Genomic DNA, 16742 nt, shown 5'->3' on the forward strand with positions numbered 1-16742 from the left:
GATGACACAGGCCCTTGGCACAGCCTGAAGCCATGGTGTCAGCAGTGATCAGGATGGCTTGGTTAATGAGGGGGAATCCTGTCACAGAATCATGGAATGGGCTGGCTTGGAAGGGTCCTTAAAGATCATCTAGCCATGGGCAAGGACACCTCCACCCAGCCCAGGCTGCTCAAGGTCCTGTCCAACCTGGCTTTGAGCACCTCCAGGGAGGGGTCATCCACCACCTCCTTGGGCAACCTGTTCCAGTGTCTCCCCAACCTCACTGGAAAGAAGTTCTTCTTGATCTCCAGTCTAAGTCTGCCCTCCTCAAGCTTCAATCCATTCCTTCTTGTCCTATCACTACAAGCCCTTGTAAAAAGTCCTTCCCTGGCTTTCCTGTAGCCCCCCTTCAGATAATGGGAGGCTGCTCTAAGGTCTCCCATGGCTCTTCTCTTCTCCAGGCTGAACAACCTTAACTCTCTTGGCTGAACTTAATCATTGAATCACTAAGATTGGAAAAGATCAAGTCCAACCATCAACCCAACACCACCATGACCATTAAACCATGTCCCACAGTGCCATGTCTACACATGTCTACGAATTCATCCTTTTCCTGCCTATTTCCAACTACCAACAGAGCTCTGAATATCAAAAAAATGCTAAAGCAGCCAAAAAAACTCCCAAAGGTATTAAAGATCATAGAATCATAGAATCAGTCAGGGCTGGAAGGGACCACAAGGATCATCCAGTTCCAACCCCCTTGCCATGGGCAGGGACACCTCACACTACAGCAGGCTGGCCAGAGCCTCATCCAGCCTGGCTGCAAACACCTCCAGGGATGGAGCCTCAACCACCTCCCTGCACAACCCATTCCAGTCTCTCACCACTCTCATGGGGAAGAACTTCTTCCTCACATCCAGCCTGAATCTCCCCACTTCCAGCTTTATTCCATTCCCCCCAGTCCTGTCACTACCTGAGATCCTAAAAAGTCCCTCCCCAGCTTTCTTGGAGCCCCCTTCAGATACTGGAAGGCCACAAGAAGGTCTCCTCAGAGCCTTCTCTTCTCCAGACTGAACAACCCCAATTCTCTCAGTCTGTCCTCATAGCAGAGGTGCTCCAGCCCTCTGCTCATCCTGGTGGCCCTTCTCTGGACACCTTCCAGCATGTCCAGATCCCTCTTGTAACAGAGGCTTCAAAACTGGATGCAGTACTCCAGGTGTGGTCTCACCAGAGCTGAGCAGAGGGGGAGAATCACCTCCCTTGCCCTGCTGGCCACACTTCTCTTGATGTAGCCCAGGTTCTGCTTGGTTCTCTGGGCTGCAAGTGCTCACTGACAGCTCCTGTTGAGCTTCTCCTCCACCAGCACCCCCAAGTCCCTCTCCTCAGGGCTGCTCTCCAGCCAGTCCCTGCCCAGCCTGGATTTGTGTTTGGCATTGCCTCGCCCCAACTGCAGGACCCTGCCCTTGGTCTTGTTGAACCTCCTGAGGTTGGCTTGTGCCCAGCTCTTCAGCCTGTCCAGGTCCCTCTGGATGGATCCCTTCCCTCCAGCCTGTCTGCTGCACCACACAGCTTGGTGTCATCAGCAACCTTGCTGAGGGTGCACTCGATGCCACCAACACAGATCCAACCACACAGATCCAACCACACAGCCTGAATTCTGGTTTTACCTCTCTACCAAGAGCCACATTTAATCACCAAGAAATCACTTTTAACATATGAGATGCCCTGAGAGTACTGCAGGCAGCTCTGTGTACATCTCTGAATGGGAGGAGGTTGCTAACAGGAAAATTTCATTTCCTCTTCATTCCACAGCTGCCAGCTGGCTGGGCTGGAAGTTACAGGGAGGATATGGGCTAGGATATCTTCAGGACTCCTGGGAAATGTCTAACAGGACAGGCTGAGGGAGCTGGGGGTGTTCAGCCTGGAGAAGAGAAGGCTCTGGGGACACCTAATAGCAGCCTGCCAGTACCTGAAGGGGGCTACAGGAAGGATGGAGAGAGACTGTTTGCAAAGGGCTGCAGGGACAGGATGAGGGACAAGGTTTGAAATGAGAGCAGAGCAGATTGAGATTGGATGTGGGGAACAAGTTCTGCATCACGCAGCTGATGGAACACTGTCCAGGGAGGTACGTGAGGTCCCGTCCCTTGAGATATTCAAGGTGAGGTTAGACAAGGCTCTGAGCAACCTGATCTAGTGGAGGATGTCCCTGCAGGGGAGTGGGTCTGGCTGAGCTTTGGAGGTCCCTTCCAACCCAAACCACTCTGTGATTCTATATTTTCAAAAGAATACTGAAGTTCAAGCACAAGGGAGGGACACTGTTATGTTTTTGCTCTTGTAGGTGTTATCATCAGGCCTGTGGTTAGCTTTTGTGCTATTTTACCTACTTTCCTTAGTCAAAAATAGACACACAATGGAGAGCAAAGATACTTGAAGCCTGGAGATGCTTTTATGAATACCTTGCCCCCACTGAAAATAATGAACCCCTTGAACTTCTTGCAAGATGCTCTAATTTTGGTCTGCATCTTCCCTGTCCTGGAAAGGTCAAGGTGTCCCTGCTCTAGCTGGAGTTGCTTATTGCTGGGGGGTTGGGCAAGACGACCTCTGAGGATCCCTTCCAACCTGCTGCATTCTGTGATGCTGTGAAAATCCAATTTCTTGCCACATCTTGCACACAGACCTTCAGTATCTCCTTCACTCATGCAGCTTTGTGATCTTTCTGGAGAAGGTGGCTACAGGAGCATTTGGTGTTTGTTGAATCACAGAATCCCAACTCCCAATGCTCCCAGATTCCCCTCCCAGTAAAGCACAGAAGTGCTCCCAGTGCTCGCAGTAACCCTCCCAGTCCTCCCAGTCCCTCTCCCAGCACTCTCTGTCACCCCCCAGTACTCCCAGCAGGGCACAGCAGTGTTCCTGTGCAATCTGATCTGGGTGACCCTGCTTTTAGCAAGGGGATTAGACTAGATGATCTCCACGGGTCCCTTCCAATCATCCTGTGATTGATCTGTGATAGATTTTGTTTCTTTTCTCTGAAAACAAGTAAGAAGAGCAGCACGAGGAGGGGACAAAGCAAAAACTGTGCAGCACCAACTCTGTGGATGGTGAAATGTTTAGGGTTGGGTTGGATGGTCTGAAAGAAAAAATAAAAATATGATCCTGATGCTTTAGGGGAGGTTTTATGCTACTTCTGTTGCTGTTGTTCTCATTACTGATATGCTGCTCATGGAAGCAAACCTGAGGGAGTTTTCAGCCTGCCCTCCCTGGGGGTAGATATGACAGTGGTAGAAGAGGGAAGTTCAAAAGATGCCTGTAGAGAAACCCAACCCCCCAAAATAATTGCTGCTGCCATGGTAACTCCATTTATAATAGCAGGGAAATATGAGGCACAGATAACATCTCCTCTGCTTTTGACCTATTTGCTTTTCCTGGAGCACCTCTCATCCCATCAAGGTCAGATTTGCCTGTGAGCACTCACACCAGAGGCTTTGTCCTCTCTCTATCTTCTTGAGGCAAAGCCTTCCAGCCCAGATATCTCCTCAGGGAGGGTTTCTCAGTTGTCCTGAATCATTTAAGTGCAATGAAATCAGCATACTCCTGACCTGCCCCCTTCTTGGTAGATCTATTTCTTGACTGTGCTTCTCCCAGCACAGTCCTTGCCCTTTCTAACAGCTTAGGTTTGGGGTTTTCAAAAGCTAGAAGGAGGAAGGGAGGGGATTTTAAGGTGTTAAGAGGTTTGTGTTTGTTCCTCTGAATGCTTCTGTGTAGGCGGTGAGCTGAACCCAAAGACACCAAAAGTTCACTGTTGCTTAAGGAGGTGGAGTTGTTCCATTAGGCATTGCTGTGCTCCTCCCTATGCTGAGCCCATAAACAGAGGGCTTCAGCTGAAAGCCAGATAGGTAGAGAGAAGCAACATACCTGTCCAGAGGCCAGTGTGTGCAGACACCTCTGCAGCCTTTTCTTTGCAGCTTTACTAGTGGAGCCTTAAAGGGAAATCACAGAATCACAGAAATAACCAGGCTGGAAAAGACCTCAGAGGTCATCAAGTCCAACCTCTCACCCAACACCATCTCATCAACTAACCCATGGCACTGAGTGCCTCATCCAGGCTTATTTTAAACACTTCCAGGGATGGTGACTCCATCACCTCCCTGGGCAGCACATTCTCTGTCTGGGAAGGATTCCTTCCTACCATCCAGCCTAAACCTCCCCTGCACAGCTTGAGACTGTGTTCTCTTGTTCTGTCGCTGCCTGGGAGAAGAGACCAACCCCCACCTGGCTACAGCCTCCCTTCAGGGAGTTGTAGAGAGCAATGAGGTCACCCCTGAGCCTCCTCTTCTCCAGGCTAAACACCCCCAGCTCCCTCAACTGTGGGCTGCTCATAAAGCCCTCCTCACAGGGCTGTTCACACATCTTCACAGACCATAGGGCTGTGCTCCAGACCCCTCCCCAGCTTTGTTGCCCTTCTCTGGAGGGGAGTCATCCTGTGATATAGCATGGGGATGTGGCCCACAAGGAGATCATAGAATCACAGAACGTCAGGGGCTGGAAGGGACCTGGAAGGATCATCCAGTCCAACCTCCCTGCCAGAGCAGACAAGGAAACAGCATCACTTCTTACCATCAGTGCTGCACTGGGAGGGTGCTAGCAACAGCAGCAAGGCATCCCAGCTCTGCTGGCTTGTGGAGTTAGAGAATGGTTCACACAATCATAACTGAGGTTAGAAAAAACCTCTAAGATCATCCAGCCCAACACCACCCCAGGCCCATTAAACCATGTCCCAAAGTGCCATGTCCACATATTTTTTTCAACACCTCCAAGGATGGTGACTCCACCACCTCCCTGGGCAGCCTGCTGCAGCCTCCTCCTCTCCAAGCTCAAAAGCCTCAGCTCCCTCAGCCTTTCCTTACAAGGGAGATGCTCCACTCCCTGCAGCATCTTTGTGGCTCTGTGCTGGACCCTTTCAAGCAGTTCCCTGCACACCAAAGTAACTCAAGAAAGGTTTGGGTTTTCCTTTTTGTTTAATGGGAAAAAACATTATGGCTTCTAATGCATAGGAAATCAGCCCATAAAACCTTACAATCCCTCTGGTCTTACCAGTTCTAAATGTGTTTTGAATACCTCTTCACCAGTTCTAAATGTATTTTAAATACCTCTTCTTCTGCCACACTTGTTAGCACACTTGTGCCACAAAGTCTTTGGAGAGAAAGCTTGCAGGACTCTTTATTTTTCTTTTTTTTTTTTTTTCCAGCTTCATGCTTCCTCTGGAACCTGCTAATCCTTCCCTCTGGAAGGACTTGAGTGGAGCTGGGCTAGCAGCAAGAGAATAGGAAATACATTGCTTTTATCTGCACATCAGTACCTTTAATTATGCAGCAGTTGGTACTCATCCTTCCCTGCTGCCTTGGTAAAAATAGTTCCCCCATCCAAACCTAGCAGCTGGGGATGTTTGAGGACCTAATCACCCCAAAATAATAACTAATCTTAACAAATCTTTATGCACCATTTGCTACTCTGAGTAGGTTTTTTACCCAATAAATATTTTTCTCTTTCTTTTCTTTTTTTTTTTTTTGATTAAAAGACGTTTTTGTGTGTGTGTGTGTGTGGAGGGGGAGTGACTAATGAGGCAGGCTGAAGAGTGAAAACACTAAAGACCCCAGACTCTACCAGTGGTGCTATTTCTGGAAGGGATATTATTCACTAAGATTAACAGCAATGAAATGGATCTTGGAGGGAGTGCTTGAAATAATGACTCTGTTATCCAGGGGGGGAAAAAAATATTAACAATTATTCCCCAAAGCTTAGGAAGGACAAAAGATATTGCTGATTTGTCTTCAACATTTGAATGGTGTTTATTTTATCCTTCTCTTCTCTGCCAGGTGAATTTCTTCTTCCCATGCAAGCTGTCACAGGCTCACAGGATGTTAGGGGTTGGAAGGGACCTCAGAAGATCATCAAGTCAGGACCATGGAATCCAGCACAGGTCACACAGGAATGCATCCAGATGGGGCTGGAAAGTCTCCAGAGAAGGAGACAACCTCTCTGGGCAGCCTGCTCCAGTGCTCTGGGATCCTCACAGTGAAGAAGTTCCTCCTCATGTTGAGATGCAACCACCTGTGTTGTGGTTTCTATCCATTGCCCCTTGTCCTATCCCAGGGTGCAAGTGAGCAGAGCCTGGCCCCTCCCTCTTGACCCTCAGCCCTCAGCTATTGATAGACATTGATCAGATCCCCTCTCAGTCTTCTCTTCTCCAGACTAAACAGCCCCAGGGCTCTCAGCCTCTCCTCCCCAGACAGTGCTCCAGTCTCTCAGTCATCCTCATATCCCTCCCTTGGACTTTCTCCAGCAGATCCCTGTCCCTCCTGAACTGGGGAACCCAGACCTGGGTGAAATATTCCAGGTGAGGTCTCAGCAGAGCAGAGTAGAGAGGGAGGAGAACCTCCCTGGCTCTGCTGGCCACACTCCTCTGAATTCACCCCAGGATCCCATTGGCCTTCTTGGCACCAGGGCACATTGCTGTTCCATGTCTCTGCTTACTGCAGGGAGGCTGGACTAGGTAACTCCTAGAGGTTCCTTCTAACAGTCCCTTCAGCATCCTTATAGCCTTCCTTTGGACTCTCTCCAGCAGATCCCTGTCCCTCCTGAACTGGGGAGCCCAGACCTGGATACAATATTCCAGGTGAGGTCTCAGCAGGGCAGAGTAGAGGAGGAGAAGAACCTCTGCTAAGCTCTCAGGTAGCAGCTCTCACACAGACTTTTCCCAAGGTCCCAGCTCTTCCATTGGAAGAATAGAGAGAGCCTGGCCCCCTGCCAAGGAAATAAATGGGATTGCCATTTGCCTTTCTTTGCACAGCCAGGTTGACTTCTGTTCATCGCAGGGTTTTGTTAATGCACATGGAATTATGGCCCTGGCAATGGAGGGAGTAAGTGTTTTTACAAGCAGGATAATAGGTGTGTTAAAATGTTCAGGCTTTTTTTGCAGCTGGCTGGGCTTCCAAATGCAAATTCTGAAGGACTGGGAATGTGCTGGTGTCTCCTACCTGTCCACAGGCATCAGTTTCCCCACCTCCACCTCTCTACTCATCTTTTGGGGTATGCTGCATGATGATCAATAAGAGGGAGGGTTCTGTAGGCACATTTTCTGGGGAGAAATAACAACAGGCACCAGGACAGGTTAGAGGCTGCCCTGCTGGAAAGCAGCTCCACAGAGAAAGACCTTGGAGTGTTGGTGGACAGCAAGTTCTCCATGGAACAACAATGTGCTCTTGTGGCCAAGAGAACCAATGGGATCCTGGGATGTATCAAGAAAGGTGTCCAGCAGGGCTAGGGAAGTTCTTCTACCTCTCTCCTCTGCCCTGCTGAGACCACAGCTGCAATCCTGTGTCCAGTTTGGGACTCCCCAGTTCAAGAGAGACAGAGACCTGCTGGAGTGAGTCCAAGGGAGAGCCAGGAGGATGCTTAGGGGACTTGAGCATCTCCCTGTGAAGAGAGACTGAGAGCCCTGGGGCTGTTTAGTGTGGAGAAGAGAAGGCTGAGAGGGATCTGATCAATGTGTATCAATATGTGAGGGGTGGGTGTCAAGGGGAGGGCCCAGGCTCTTTTGGGTGGTTCACAGTGATAAGCCAAGGAACAATGAGTTCAAACTTGAACATAGAAGTTTTCAACTCAGCATGAGTAGAAATTTCTTTACTGTGAGGCTGATGGAGCCCTGGAGCAGGCTGCCCAGGGGGGTTGTGGAGTTTCCTTCTCTGGAGACTTTCCAACCCCACCTGGATGCATTCCTGTGCAGACTCTCCTGAGTGCTCCTGCTCTGGCAGGGGGGTTGGACCTGATGATCTCTGGAGGTCCCTTCCAGCCTCTGATCTACTGTGAGACTGTGAGAGTGATTTTTTTTCACTTCCTTCCTATTCCTGCTTTCCAGTTAAAATGCTGAATACAATTACAAAGCCATTAAGCACTGCTAAAATGCACTAATATCAGAGTGCTCTTTTTTTTCAGCACTGGATCACTTTACAGCTGAGCCACATCTTCCTTTTTGGGTACATCAGGAAGGTCCACAGCAAGCAGAAAAAATCAGCTGCAGCAGATTTGAAAATCTACTTCCTGCAGAGAATTAAATGCTTCACAGCTTCGCTTCACTACACAGAACCTACCAGAAGGCAAAGAAGGATCCAAAATAGTTTTGTGTTTTTTTTTTCCTTCTCCTGCATTTAGTATCAAAAGGTGACATGATCTCAAAAGTGCCACAAATGTCAATGCCAAGCTCAGAGGATGCACATGTGGAGGTTGATAGGATCATTAAGGTTGGAAAAGACCTCTAAGAGCATCAAGTCCAACTTTCAACCCAACACCACCATGGCAACTAAACCACATCCCCAGAGTGCCATAGTCACACATTTCTTGAACCCCTTCAGAGATGGAGACTCCACCACCTCCTTGGGCAGCCTCTTCCAATCCTTGACCACTCTTGCAGGAAAGAAATGTTTCTTAATTTCCAATCTAAACCTTCCTGGGGCAACTTGAGGCTGTTTCTTCTTGTTCTATCACTTGTTACTAGGCAGAAAAGACCAAGCCCAACCTCACTCCAAACTCCTTCCAGGGAGTTGTAGAGAACCAGAAGGTCTGCCCTCAACCTCCTTTTCTCCAGACTGAACAACCCCAGGACCCTCAGCTGCTCCTCACAGCTCTAGACCCTTCTCTGGACCTGCTCCAACACCTCAATGTCTTTTTTGGAATGAGGGCCCCAAAACTGAACTCAGTAGTCAAGGTGTGGACTCACCAGTGCTGAGTCCAGGGGTCAATACCTTCCCTAATTTTCTGTCCACACCATTGCTGATGCAGGCCAAGATGCTGTTTGTCTTCTTGGCCACCTGGGCACACCCTGGCTCATTTTCATCCACTGGCCATCAACACCCCCAGATCTTCCTCTGCAGAGCTGCTTTCCAGCCACTCTGCTCCAAGCCTGGAGCATTCATGGGGTTGTGGTGACTCAAGTGCAGGACCCAGCACTTGGCCTTGTCAAATCTCATCCCACTGGCCACAGTCCAATGATCCAGCCTGGCCAGGTCCCTCTGCTGATCAACAGCCTCCCCTAATTTGGTGTTGTAATGCATATAATCATTTCAGTTGGAGGGGAGCAAAAAGAGAGGATGAAGCTGCAGTGCATTAAATGATTATTCTTTGATTTATAGTTTGCTTTATTTGGGGGAGATTTGCTTCTTGCCTCTGTCTGTAATTTTGCTGCTGGGGTATGTTTCTAATTAATGAGAAGCTGCTTGTGGCTGCAGCATTTTAAGCCTAAAACTGTTGCTCTTGCTATTGTTGGTCAGAAGCACATCACAAGCCCCGTGGGGAAAGCCTAATTCAGACTTGAAACTCTCAGTTCAGCAAGAGTTCATTGTAGCTTAACCCATTTTGGTCATTTCTTCAAGAGAAGGCTTTGATGTTTGCCAACTAAAGAAGCCCAGAGGCCAGGTGACAGAGTGGAGCATTTGCTCTGCTGGGTCAATAGCAGCTTAAGGAGGAGGATGTTCAGCCAACTATGGTCTCCTTTCCCTTCTCCTTGTTGCTGTTCACACTTAACTTTCTCAAGGACACAGGTTATGGTTTCACTGGATGATTTAAGAGGTCTTTTCCAACAAAAAAAAAATTCCAGGGAGACCTAATAGCAGCCTTCCAGTACCTGAAAAGAGCTGTAGGAAGGATGGAGAGAGCCTGTTTACAAAGGACTGCAGGGACAAGGACAAGGACCAAAGGCTTCAAGCTAGAGAAGAGAAGATTGAGTTTGGATGTGAGGAACAAGTTCTGCACCATGAGGGTGGTGGAACACTGGAACAGGTTGCCCAGGGAGGTGGCTAAGGTTCCTTCCCTGGAGATATTCAAGGTTAGGCTGGACAGGGCTCTGGCCAACCTGATCTAGTAGAGGATGTCCCTGCTGACTGCAGGGGGGTTGGACTGGATGAGCTTTGGAGGTCCCATTGCAACCCAGACCATTCTATGATTCTCTGATACACCCAAAGGTACAGGAGACATAACAGAGACATGGAATCAGGTTGCTTTGGGGCGGAAGAGAGCTCTAGGTGTCATCTAGTCCTGCAGTAAGCAAGACCATCAGGGGGCTCCATTTTGGGATGCTCTGTGAAAAGGACCATTGGGTTTTGAAAGGCTCTGCCCCCATCTCCTAGGGATTGTTCTCATTTCCTTGAAGCCCACCTGTGTCTGTTAAGGCTCCTGGGCTGGACATTCAGCACCTGACTGAGAAATGGATAAGGCCAAGTTTGCAGCCTCCTTCCTGCTTCAGGACTCACTGGCTCACTCATCAGCCTGGTTGCCTTACACTCCAACCACATCTTCTGCCAGAAGCTGTGCATCTGTGCCAGACCAGAAAGACATTGAGGTGCTGGAGCAGGCCCATGGGGTGCTGGTAGTTGCCTCTTGCAGGCTGAGGGAGGCAGAAGGTACTAAGAGGAGCAGAACAGCTTTCAAATCTGCCTGCACTGCTCTCCAGACTCTCTGGCCAAGCCCTCTACAAGAGCTCCTTGCTTCAAACAGACTGAAACAGCCCTTCCCCAGGTGTGTCCCAGCTGGCGGGTAACCCAATCTTCTTCAGGGTTCATGCACCTATTTTTCTTGAATTTCCTCAGCTTCCCTTCTCTCCTCAACAACATCTGGCATCAGACTAACCACAAGCTTGAAAGCCTCTTCAGCCATGCTTAGGTCTATTTTTCACTGCAGCCAGGCTTTTGGTTCTTTTTCTTTTGAAATCAGAGTCATTCTAAGCATAGTTTCCTAGGGTTCAAACCTCACAGGCAGGATTTTGTTAATCCTTCTACATGATTCAGGTTGCTGGTGTCATCCTTGGATGACAGGTAAAGAGTCATGGAATCACAGAATGCTAGGGGCTGGAAGGGACCTTCAGAGATCATCAGGTCCAACTCCCCTGCCAAAGCAGGATCCCCTAGGGCAGGCCACACAGGAACACATCCAAGTGGGTTTTGAAAGTCTCCAGGGAAGGAGGCTCCACAACCTCTCTGGGCAGCCTGCTCCAGGGCTCCAGCACCCTCACAGTAAAGAAGTTTCTCCTCATGTTGAGGTGGAACTTCCTGGGTTCTAGCTTATAGCCATTATTCCTTGTCCAAATCCCAGGTGCCACTGAGAAGAGTCTGTCCCTTTCCTCTTGACACCCACCCCTCGGATATTGATAGACATTGATCAGATCCCTTCTCAGCCTTCTCTTCTCCAGTCTAAACAGCCCCAGGGCTCTCAGTCTTTCTCCATAGCAGAGATGTTCAAGTCCCTTCATCATCCTCGTGGATCTCTGTTGGATTCTCTAACAGATCCCTGTCTCTCTTGAAATGGGAAGCCCCAAACTGGACACAGTATTCCAGGTGTGGTCTCTCCAGAGCAGAGTAGAAGGGGAGGAGAACCTCCCTAGCCCTGCTGGCCACACTTTTCCTGATGCACCCCAGGATCCCCTTGGTTTTCTTGGCCACGAGGGCACATTGCTGTCCCATAGATAACTTACTGCCCACTAGGACCCCAAAGTCTTTCTCTTTGGAGCTGCTTGCCATCACCATCACCATTCATTGCAGTCAACTTAAACTGGGATAAACAGTCTGTTTAGGGCAAATAAAAGTGCATCAGTTCCCAAGCAGTTGAGAGCACTGAGTAGATCAGGCACAAATGCCTCCCAGCAGCAGAAGATAGAATCATAGAATCAGTCAGGGTTGGAAGGGACCACAAGGATCATCTAGTTCCAACCCCCCTGCTATGGGCAGGGACACCTCACCCTAGATCAGTGGTTAAGGATTGGAGTAGGCTGCCCAAGGAGGTGGTGGATTCACCATGCCTGGAGATGTTAAAAAATGTGCACTTCAGCAGGTTGCAGACTATGGGCAGTTGGGGTAACAATGCTACTTAAAAGGCTTGGATGATGAACACAGCTTCTGTAGGAGGAAGATCTAAAGGAGAAAAATATCCTGGTAATCAATGGCAACAAATCCAGAGACTCAATTCTAATAGTCCAAGCTAGGGAGGAAGCATCTCTAATTAATTCTACCTCACTTCCCCAGATGGTAAAATATCTTTGTCCTCTTCTGGGAGGTGAAGATGCATCCACTTAAGGATGGGAAGCACACAGTGACTGTCTCCAAATTAAATAGAAGTGTGTTAACAGAGACACAGCATGACATCATTAGTGTAAATTGGTAAAACAAATGCTTTTGCCAAGGTATTTTAGAAGTGATTAATGGTGCTGGATGACTCCTAAGTGCTTTGCTTTAAATGCTATTCAAAGGACTGATTTTCTAAAGGTGAGAGCTCAGTGTTGGAGTGGAGACACTTTTTAACATATCTGAAGTGCTGGGAGCTTGGGTTTTCCAGAGCTACTACCTGTGAACATGCTGAACTTATTCTGGGTTGTTACTGACAAATATGATTCTGTAATTATAGAATCATAGAATGGTAGGAGTTGGAAGGGACCTCTGAAAATCACTGAGTCCAACCCTCCTGACAAGACAGAATCACCTAGGGCAGGTCATAGAATCATAGAGCCACAGAATCATAGAATCACAGAGCCACAGATCATAGAATTACGGAGCCACAGAATCATAGAATCACAGAATAGGAAGGGTTGGAAGTGACTTCTGGAGATCATCCAGTCCATCCCCCCTGCCAAAGCAGGGTCACCCAGGGCAGGTCACACAGGAAGGCACCCAGACAGGTCTTGAAAGCCCCCAGAGAAGAAGACTTCACAACCTCTCTGGGAGCCTGCTCCAGGCCTCCAGCACTCTCACAGCAGATTTTTTTCCTCGTGTTGAGGTGGAAATTCCTTTGTTCCAGTTTGTGTCTTATCACACCACTTGAAAGAGCCTGGCCCCTTCTTCTTGCCCCCCACCCTTTAGATATTTATAGGCATTAATGGGATCCCCTCTCAGCCTTCTCTTCTCCAGGCTCAACAGCCCCACGGCTCTCAGCCTCTCCTCATCAGACAGGTGTTCCAGTCTCTTACTCATTCTTGTACACCTCCACTGGACACTGTTTAGTACACCCTTGTCCCACCTGAACTGGGACCCCAGAATCGCACACAGATTTGATCTCACCAGAGCAGAATAGAGGGGAGGGAGAACCTCCTTGACCTGCTGGCCACACTCTTCTTAATGCACCCCAGGATGCCACTGACCATCTTGGCCACAAGGGCACATTGCTGTCCCATGCAGAACTTGCTGTCCACCAGGACTACAAGGTCCTTCTGCATGGAGCTGCTTTCTATCAGGTCAGCTCCTAACCTGTCCTAGTGCACAGTGTTGTTCCTCCCCAGCTGCAGAACTCTCCACTGATTCTTGCCAACCCTCAGCAGGTTCCCACATTTGCTTTTAATTTAATGACACAGCTTCCAACTCACCAGACTCAAACACGAAGTAGCTTAAGTTTCCCCAATTATTTCAAGCTATTAAGAGCAATTCATGAGTCCATCACCAAAACAACCCAGGGATGCTCTTTAGGGCTTCTGTTTTAGGGCTGCTCTCAAACTGTTTAAGTCAGACCTTTATTTCTTCCCTCCCTACGAGTTGCAGAGTTTCTACTCTTCTTTGAAGCCAACAGGAGTTTCATCACTGTCCTCAAGGGCAGGCAAATCAGAACCCGAATTTGTATCTGGAACTACATACAGGAGGCTGTTCCAGTGGTACACAACTTCTCAGCACAATTACAGTCATTTTAATCATAGAATCAGACAATCATAGAATCAGTCAGGGTTGGAAGGGACCACAAGGATCATCCAGTTCCAACCCCCCTGCCATGGGCAGGGACACCTCACACTACAGCAGGCTGGCCAGAGCCTCATCCAGCCTGGCTGCAAACACCTCCAGGGATGGGGCCTCAACCACCTCCCTGCACACCCATTCCAGGCTCTCACCACTCTCATGGGGAAGAACTTCTTCCTCATGTCCAGCCTGAATCTCCCCACTTCCAGCTTTGTTCCATTCCCCCAAGTCCTGTCACTACCTGAGATCCTAAAAAGTCCCTCCCCAGCTTTCTTGGAGCCCCTTTCAGATACTGGAAGGCCACAAGAAGGTCTCCTGGGAGCCTTCTCTTCTCCAGACTGAACAACCCCAACTCTTTCAGTCTGTCCTCATAGCAGAGGTGCTCCAGCCCTCTGCTCATCCTGGTGGCCCTTCTCTGGACACCTTCCAACATGTCCAGATCCCTCTTGTAACAGAGGCTCCAGAACTGGATGCAGTACTCCAGGTGGGGTCTCAGCAGAGTGGAGCAGAGAGGGAGAATCACCTCCCTTGCCCTGCTGGCCACACTTCTCTTGATGCAGCCCAGGTTCTGCTTGGTTCTCTGGGCTGCAAGTGCACACTGACAGCTCCTGTTGAGCTTCTCATCCCCCAGCACCCCCAAGTCCCTCTCCTCAGGGCTGCTTTCCAGCCACTCACTGCCCAGTCTGGATTTGTGCTTGGCATTGCCTCCACCCAGCTGCAGGACCCTGCCCTTGGTCTTGTTGAACCTCCTGAGGTTGGCTTGTGCCCAGCTCTTCAGCCTGTCCAGGTCCCTCTGGATGGATCCCTTCCCTCCAGCCTGTCTGCTGCACCACACAGCTTGGTGCCATCAGCAACCTTGCTGAGGGTGCCCTCAATGCCTCTGTCCATGGCACCAACAAAGATGTTGAACAAGCCTGGTCCCAGGACTGAGCCCTGAGGGACTCTGCTTGTCACAACCTCGTGTGCTGTTTAGCTCCCTGAGACCTGCAGCGGAACTTGCTCAGCCCCACTTCAGCGTTGATACCTCTTCAGCCTTTTCTGTTTTGCAAGCCGTGCTTCTGCTCTGTCACGCCCGGGGCAGCTGGACCGGAGCACTGCCATAAACCTCTCTCGTTCCCCATCTCTTCCCTCCCTGTGCCATTGAGTGAAACAGAGAAGTTTGTCAGATTGGTATTTGATACATTTTGCACTTGGACTATTACTTAGCTGATCCATAACAAGGGATTATAGTCAGGGATAGGAATATTGAGTGGCTTTTTTTTCCCTTTTATTTTTTTCCCTTTTTTTTGTTGTAGTTTTTCCCCCTCTTTTTTTCATCCCTGTCTCCAAGACAACTAGAGGGCTGCATTTAAAAGAGCACAAAGACCAGAAGGAGTAGCTCATCCGAAGTCTTTTAGCAAGTCAATGCTCTGTGGTTTTGCATTTTCAGAGAGGCCTTTCTCTCTTTTTCCCCCTGACATCTTGTACCCCAGGCTCTGCTGGGCGGCAGCTCCAACTGGTAGCCCAGCTGACAATTGCAGCTATTAAGCTGTTGCTAGTGTAGCTCAGGTTCCCTTTTGTTTCTGGTTTTATCTGGGCTAGATGGAGAGTTTCATTACTAATAGTAATATTTAACAGCCACAACGACATCCTTCCTGTTTTTGTTTTTCCCACCTCTCTTATCAGTCAGGGGCTGGTGATTATTAGGTGTATCCTCTCCTTCAGGTTGCTTCAGGTGATTTTGCAAAGCACACTCTCCCAGCTCCTTTGGTCTTGGATTTCACAACTAGCTAACTAACGAAATCAATAAAATAAGGATAAATAAATAACATGTGGCCAGAACAAAAGACCCCTGGCAACCATAAATTAGCAAGAGAAAAAAAAAAAAATAAGCCCAGCAGCCCTGCAGGCAGTTCTCATGCTGGAGCCTCAGACAGACCATTAGCAGCTGAGCAGAGGTTTGCAGCTCACTTTTAACCACCCACGACCCAGCACGGATCTGATTCTGCTCCAGATTCGGAGCAAGCACAGCAAGGTGAGATCATTAAGGTTGGAAAAGGCTTCTAAGTTCATCAAGTCTAACCATCAACCCAACTCCACCACATCCACATAACCATGTCCCCAAGTGCCTTGTACTCACGTTTTTTGAGCACTTCCAAGGGCTGGGGACTCCACCACCTCCTTGGGCAGCCTGTTCCAATGCCTGACCTCCCTTCCACCAAAAAAAATTTGTTTCTAATATCCATCCTAAACCTCCCCTGGTGCAACTTGAGGCCATTTCCTCTGCTCCTCTCAGCACTCCCTGGATTTCCTCTCCCTCCTTGGCTCTGTCAGGAGCCACCCCCTGCACTTGGCAGTGCAGTGTTGGAGTGGTCAAGCTCCGTTGCTCCCATGTATATTTTTTGGCCCGATAATGGCATCAGGGATGTAAAATATGCAACGTGAAGTTCCTGTGAGAATTGCCTCTGAGCAAAGTGCTATCATATGTTGGGGGGGTGGGAGGGGGGGGGAAGTTCAAAAGGTGTTTAATGCAAAAACCCCAGACCTGTCCAAACAACATATTTTGATGGGCACTGTAAGAAAGGTTGGTGCTGTCCAGCTCTAGGTGGAGCTCACTGCAGCTCCAGTAGGTATCTGGTTATGATGCCTGTTCAGTTCCAATTTTCCTTTCTTTTAAACATGAAAGGCACAATTTTTTAATTTATTTATTTATTTTTAATGATCCAGATAACCTTTCAGAGGTTTCATATTCCATAAGGATGATATCTTCCTATGGATTCCAAAAAAATAAAAGCCCCAACAAGTCCTTTCCATCCTCTCCCTAAAATGACTGATCTTGCAAACAGCTCCTTCTGTGCTTAAGCCTTTTTGGGACCCCCAGGTTTCCAAACAGCTCAAAGGGTAGAGCAGGATACTCCAGTCCACAAAATACAATCAATCACTTCAGGAATTTCACACCCACTTCATATCACTTAATCTGGCTGTGAAGGTGAACTTCTGCTGTTGGATCCACATTGCAGACACCTT

Source organism: Indicator indicator, chromosome 9 (genome assembly GCF_027791375.1).
Source record: "Indicator indicator isolate 239-I01 chromosome 9, UM_Iind_1.1, whole genome shotgun sequence".
In the NCBI taxonomy this organism is placed as follows: Eukaryota; Metazoa; Chordata; class Aves; order Piciformes; family Indicatoridae; genus Indicator; species Indicator indicator.